At 43.6% G+C, this 7,616-nt stretch overlaps 1 protein-coding gene across 3 annotated transcripts in view; it reads right to left on the reverse strand.

Annotated features, from left to right (window-relative positions):
* The window catches only part of Ppp2r2b (protein phosphatase 2 regulatory subunit Bbeta), a 393,858-nt gene that overhangs the window by 43,468 nt on the left and 342,774 nt on the right, over positions 1 to 7,616 (reverse strand). The gene's annotated exons all lie outside the window — the stretch shown is intronic.

Genomic DNA, 7,616 nt, shown 5'->3' on the forward strand with positions numbered 1-7,616 from the left:
GTATATATATATATGTATGTATACGTACACTATACATGTACATATGGTTTATACATAATGTATATACTAATGTGTGTATGCCTACCCATACATATACATATGTATCTAATATATATATTGTGTGTATGTGAGTAGGTGAATATCCTCATATGTCTGTACACACACACACACACACACACACACACACACACACACACACACAAACACGCACACACACAACTTTGTACCTGGAGTGAAGACTGGGAGGTTTCACGATAGCCCAGTTTCCCTCCTTTAGGATGTTGTCTCTGTAAGCTGTGATTCTCTAGGGCTGGGGTGCTGGGTGGAGGCTAAAGTATCAGAAAGAAACCATCTGTGTGTAGTGAGGGACATGCATTGGGTAGAATAGACTCAGCTCCCAGGTTCCCACCTTCTCAATATATTCTTTTGTTATAAAAATTATATATGTGTGTATGTATTTGTTCATATGTATATGTATCTAAATATATGTATATCTATTTAGAGGCCACATCCTTGGACACCAGAAGGAAACGTGTAGACTTTGTTTATAAAGGCAATTCAGTGGAAATAAAAGCTGAGCAAGGGGACCTGCACCCCTCTGACCCCACTACTCACGTGTCATGTTTGTGATGTTTGCCCCCTGTGTGTTTCCACTACTCACACTCACGTGTCATGTTTGTGATGTTGGCCCCCTGTGTTTCACATATTTACCATGTTTTTCTTTAGACCATCTTTGAATTGCCTCACTTTTTCATCTCACCTAAGCAGTAAGCAAACATTCCCAAAATAATGGGTTTAATCATCTACATGAAAATGAACACACAGTGATTAAAACGGAAATGCATGGGCCGGGAATCTCTGTGCCACTCTTTGGGAAGCAATGCGCTGCATGAACAAACAGGAGCTTGTTTGTTAGACGATCCTAAGGATACTTTTCACTAAGCAAGCAACACAGATCCCTCTTTGGCAAGCAGACAGGGACAAACAAGCTCATTATTTTGAGCCCTTTTAGTGCCAATTAGGTAGCCATTAGGTAGCAAATGTAGACACGTAGCAGCAAACACCGCCTAGGATCCTGTTGGATCTGTTGCAGAGTGCAGTTTGTTACAATGGCTTTGCACCAGGCTGGCCCTCTTCCTGTGTGATTATCTCTTAGGCACCGCACTGCGTTCTTTCTAAAATTAGTTTGAGCCTGTGCTAACATTGCCTTTTGGCGCATTTTCATCTGCTAAAACCAGATGCAAAGATTACTTGGTTCGAGGGGGCATGCGTATTCCTGTGGTCACAGAACACTACTTCTTGACTCAGTGCTTACATTTGGAACACGCATCCAAAGCGTGAACCCAAACCGCTTGGCAGGGGCTGCAGGCCACAGCTCTGATGTGCTCTCTGGCTGCTGACCTGTGCCTTAGGCTTGACGGGCATGGCAATGGGTAGGGCAAGCAGAGGTTCATGTTTAGCTGCTGTCAGATCCCATCAGAAAGTGTCTCTGTACCCCACGGTGCCAGCACGCATGTTTTCCTTTTCCCAAAGTAAGGAGAGAAAATCTGGTGTCAGTTTTCTCAGTGTAGCTCAGCAGACAAGCAGAACTGGAAGAGATCTTCACTGTGTGGGAGAGGGAGGTGCTACAGACACAGTTTTTTTTTTTCAACCTAAAAATAAAGTCTCAAAGTCAGAAGATGTGAAAACAAAGTGCTTGAGTATGTCTGTGCCTCCAGAAGTACCCTCCCACCACCACGGACATCTTCCTGGAGCAGTGCCCAGTGGATCTGCCTGGTCCACTGTGTCTAGATCTGTCCTTCCTTCCACCCACCCTTCATCTGTCTGACTTAGGTTTGGCCAAGGGAAGAAGCCATGATTCTATTCATTCTCAGCACAACCACCCAATAGCTGGTGCCTACCAAGTACAGAGGCTGTCTGGACTAAGTGTCTTATCAGCTCATCTGGCCTTCATTTCAGGCAAATGAAGTCAGTGCCATTAATAGCCCCATTTTACAGCGGAGAAAATGGAGTGAAGCAAGTTTGTTTTTCTAATCAGGAAAAACTTCTGTTTCTTAAATTTGTTCTTTGCCATTTTCATCCATATATTCATTACATTCTGATTACTCTTGACCTCACCCTTTTTTGTCTCTCTCCTGTTCATATTAACCCCTCATCCTTTCTATAAGTTCCTTTTCCATATTCATAAGCTTTTGTTTTTTTGATTATTGTTTGATACCCAATGGGCTTAACTGGGACCATCTGAGTGACTGTGGCTTTGGCATTATTTATTTATTTTGAATGTGCCAAAGTGTGCAAAGGACATGCTGGTGGAGTTGGTTCTCTCCTTCCACCTTGTGGGTTCTGGGGATTGAACTTAGGCCATCAGTGGCAAGAGCTTTTACTTGCTAAGACACTTTGCTGGCCTCTGAGGTAAATTTCTCAGGGTTGTATGACTGTGTGGGGCAGAGCTTGGATTTGCTTGTGCAAGGATTTGTTACACACAGCCATACTGCATTCAAGAGGAGTGGCCTCGCCAGGCCAGGTTCCCTGAGCAGTTTTGTTTGGCTCTAGGGGAACAATGAATAGCTCATCAGAGGGGGCTCTAGCTTTTTTGCACTATGCCCCTGAAAACTCACCAGCTACAATGCTGTGATGGTATTTTCCAGAACCAGGCATTTTGTGTCCTATGATATAGTTAATTTTCTTGAACTAGAAGTTGGGACAAAAGCCTGACAGGGATTTCTTGTCCTATTTCTTAAGGGAAGACTTTGCTGAATTTTAGAAACATGAAATTCACTGATATTCAGAGACCCAGGCCATTCCTCTCTTGGGTTCTGAAGGCTCCAGCATACACATTTCCCCCTTCGTATTGGGAAGGAGGGAGAAAGGGGCTATGCAATGCAAGGTGCCCAGTGTTACTAGAAAAATGGAATGATGTATTTTGACAGTCAATTTTCTCCATCTGATCCTTTTGAGCACTCTATTTAAATTATTTCCCTGTTGTTCCAAATAACTAAACAGCAAAAGATATCACTGGGCTCGTGCTTAATGTACAACCCAGACAAACAACAGATTGCCATTAAATTAACCCTGGGGCCTGACAGATATGTTCTTTTTGACCTCAACTGCTTGGAGCATGCCTTATTAATGCTAAACCCAGGCAAATTACCTCTACTAACAAAAGGGGTTAATCTGGCTCTCCAGGGGGTACTCTGGAGACAGCTCTGAGGATGGGATGGGGCACAGCCAGCCTGGCAGCTGAGCTTCATCCTTGCAAGGCAGAAGGCGGGAAAGTGAGGGCACTGCTGTGCCAGGCAGTTGCCTAAGGCATCATAGAAAGTAATAATTGAAGACACTGGGAGGTCACCCCTTCAGGGATTTGCTTAAAACAAATAAGCAGCCCTAGCCATAGATTACATGAGCAGTAGGATAAGGGGGTGGGGAAGATCAGGACAGGATGGCGAAGGGAGTGGGAGTCCTTTCAAAGGCAATGCACACTCAAAGTTTGGAAGACCCAAGCTTTCTAGACTTGTCACTCCCCAGGCTCCAGTCAACGGCAAGATTATGAAAGACTGACCCAAATAATTATAAACACATGATAAAGTGAACTTAAAAAAAGCTCTGTCATTAAATTATTTTTACAGTGAGATGTCCAAGTATGTAAAAACAACAACAGAAAAACCTTTGTATGTAAAATTCTAACACGAGGATCACAATGCAATTTAAGCCTACACCTGAAAGTGATGCACTTAACAGCTGGCGGAGCATGGAGCTGTTCGTGACGGTTCTATGAGGGGCATATTTGTGAGCGGTTCTTTTTTTTTTTTTAATAGTATCCGCCATTCCCACATCTAAATCCAATGAAATAGTAAGATTTTAGAGTATAATGGTATTTAAGACAGATTTTATGTTTGTCATATATTATTCCTGGTGAGGGAAAATAGGGACAAAATAGATAGTACAGCCTGATGACTGAAGGAAAATGAAGAGCAAGAGCAGGAGGAGTAGACAGGAAACACAGCCATGCCTTGCAGAGAGAACAGACTCCCAAAGTCAGTGTGTATATCACCTGTGAGTACCTGGCGTCCACTCACGTTCCCCTGGAGAGCAAACAACCTCCTAGTGTTCTCATGGGTGCAGGGCATATGCCAGTGACCAAACCAGAAAGAATCCCAACCTACAGGGTCGGTATTAGGAGGCTTGAGGTTGACAGAGAAGGTAGATCAGTTACCTTAGGCAGGGTCTCTCTCTTTTGCTCCCTCCCTTTCTCTCCTCTCCCTCCCTCCCTCTCTCTCTCTGTGTTCATGTGCATGTCCATGTGTGAGTGTGTGTGAATATGCATGTGTATGTTTGTGCGTACACATGTGCTTGTGTGTGCACGTGTATACGTGTGCGTGTGTGGTGGGGAGTGAGGGGTGCTGTATCCCAGACTGAAGGGAAGAAAGACCTCACAAATAAAGAGTTTGAATTTCTTGGTTCCCCCTTCCCCTGCTTCCTCCTTTTTTTTTCCTCAACCAATATGGTTGAATTAGCTGGCATTCTCAAAACCGAGAGGCAAAATCAGTGTGAGGTTATTGGCTGTTTTATCTCATTTTCCAAGATCTCTACAGTGGATATTATTAAACCAAGGAAACAGCCAGCACTTAAGCAATAGGACTTTCTTGTCTTGGGGTCACCCTTGGGGAGAGCTGAGATAGGCCCCTCAGCTCAGTGGGTAGAGTTCAAGAAAACATTGTGCTAGACACTCTGACTGTCACAAATGTGGCTGGGAGAGCAGGGTTAGGTTTTCATTCCACTTCCGTTTAGCTTAGAGAACTTGAGAAAGTCACTTTCTCTCTCCGGGGCTCAATTTATTTGCCTTTAAATGAATAGAATCCTATTAACACCCTCTGAGGATTTTAATTATCAGAAGAGATAATGGAGAAAAATTATTCAAATCATTTTCATATTAGACAAAATCCCATCTTCATGTATCCAAGGAAACCATTTCCACGCAGTGTCTTGGGGTCAAAGTGGCTGTCCACGCGTGCCTCTGATTCACTGCATTGATTTTTCTGATACTGACAATTATTTTCCCCAAGTCCTGGCTAAGCCAGTCAGGGACGAGAGAGAAGGGGATCCTTGCAGAACTGTTACAAACTACGACAGTGCTGCCTTTACAGGATGAGGCCACCATTTCACAAGCACCAGAGGGCACCTATATGCTCCTTGTGTGGGAGATTCTAGACCAGTGGCTCTCAGCCTCCCCAGCGCTGCTGCCCTTTCATACAGTTCCTCGTGTTGTACTGAACCGCCAACCATAAAATATTTTCGTTGCTACTGTAATTTTGCTACTCTTAGGAATCATAATGTAAATATCTGTGTGTGTGGGGTGTCATCCACAGGTTAGGAACTACTGCTATAGAAAGTCTGCCAGTTCTGAAGTGGGGGATAGCTGCATGTTGGCCTTGAACTCTGAGCCTCTTACAGTTGGACTCCCTTTCGGGGACACACACTGCCACAAGATCTTCCTCTGTTTTTTTAAGGTTCAGATTTGATCCGTGGATATTAAGCAATGATTACAAAGTACCCAACTTTATCAGCTTAAAAGGACATGGGTAAGGCACTGGTGATTTCTGAAGCACACTTCAGGGAATATTCATCTTTCAGAAGCTTTAAAAAGCCAATGTGCAAACATCCATGGGGTATTTGCTGAGTGCTCGGCTCAGGATGACAGAGTTATATGACGCCATATTAAATCTAGAGGGTGCTTCACAAGGCTGGCTCCAGCACCGTTTGTGACTGGAGTGCTCTTGAAAGCCCCACAACCACAGACTCTTTCTCCACATGTCAGAAGGCCCAAAATTGTGTAACAGAAAATTTCATTTAAAAAAAATTTAAAAACATTTATTAATTTTTATTTTATATGCATTGGTGTTTGCCTGCATGCACCTCTGTGTAAGGCTGTCTGATTTTGGAGTCACATACAGTTGTGAGCTGCCATGTAGGTGCTGGGATTTGAACCTGGGTCCTTTGGAAGAACAGTCAGTGTTCCTAACTGCTGAAACATCTCTCCAGCTCCCATAGAAAATGTCTAATCCACATATAATATAGGATAAACTTACTAAAATCTGTACACCTAAAGAAACTAATCAAGAGGGAGGACTCTGGCTAAAATGCTCAATTCCTATCCAAAAAGGCAAAGAGGATGGACATCAGAAGAAGGAGAAAAGAGGAAACAAGTCAGGAGCCTGACACAGAGGACCTCTGAAAGGCTCTGCCCTGCAGACTATCAATGCAGATGCTGAGACTTATGGGCAACCTTTGGGCAGAGTGCAGGGAATCTAACGAAAGAAGTGGGAAACAGTAAGATCTGGAGAGGACAGGAACTCCACAAGGAGAGCAACAGAACCAAAAAATCTGAGCACAGGGGTCTTTCCTGAGACTAATACTCCAACCAAGGACTATGCATGGAGATAACCTAAGACCCCTGCACAGATGTAGCCCATGGCAGTTCAGTATCCAAGTGGGTTCCATTGTGTTAGGAACAGGGACTGTCTCTGACATGAACTGATTGGCCTGCTCTTTAATTTCCTCCCTCTGAGGGGGAAGCAGCATTACCAGGCCACAGAAGAAGACAATGCAGCCACTCCTGATGAGACCTAATTGACTAGAATCAGAAGGAAGGAAAAGAAGACCTCCCCTATCAGTGGACTTGGGGAAGGGCATGCATGCAGAGGTTTAGGAAGGGAGGGATTGGGAAGGGAGAAGGGAGGGAACTACAGAGGGGATACAAAGTGAATAAAGTGTAATTAATAAAGAAAAAAAAGAAAATGTCTAATCCAAGAGTCTGTTGAGGTATTGTTTTCATCATGAAGCTGTCCAACCGTCTGGGACCCCTTCGTGCCTCCACATCCTGGAGCACATTTTCCACATAGTATGTGCTTGGTTATGTTGGCATGGTTGAATATAGTTACTATAATTTGGAGATTGGCTGCTAAATTTTTAATCCTCAAATGTGACCTGTCGTAGAATCTCAGATGGTCTTGAACACAGAAACTCATGTATAAAGAAAGAAAGTTTCTGGGTCTGGTAGCATACACCAGCAGTCATGATTCCCAGGAAGCCAAGATCCTGAGATGCTGAGTTCCAGGCCAGCCTGAGCTACAGAGTGAGACCATGTCTCAATAAAATAAAATAAAGGAAACATGAAGAAACTCCCAGAGATGGCATATATCTGCAACTAATTTGGTGTTTAATACAGGCCCCCAAACGATTAGACTTTCATCAGAGGTCATGTGTTTGTCTTCTTCTGTCTGTCGCACACTTGCTTTGATGGCTTTGTCTATGCTAGCTCTGTTAAGATGACCTTGGGATGCCCTTTCTTTGGTTTCAGATCAGGCTTAGTTATAAGGAATATTGTCTTTAGAGAGCTGGGGGCGGGGGACAAAAGGGAAAGAGTTGATGCATTCACATCTAGTTGTACACACTCTCACCCACCTAGTGCAGCCATGAAGAGAGTTCACAGATACAACTAAAGACCCCAATCAGTTGAATCTAAGTAAAAAAGGTGAGCATGTAGGGTGGGTCTATCTGGAGGATATTTACCTATCTATCTATCTATCTATCTATCTATCTATCTATCTATCTATCTA

The sequence above is a fragment of the Psammomys obesus genome, unplaced genomic scaffold (genome assembly GCF_907164565.1).
Source record: "Psammomys obesus unplaced genomic scaffold, mPsaObe1.curated_primary_1811, whole genome shotgun sequence".
NCBI lineage: Eukaryota > Metazoa > Chordata > Mammalia > Rodentia > Muridae > Psammomys > Psammomys obesus.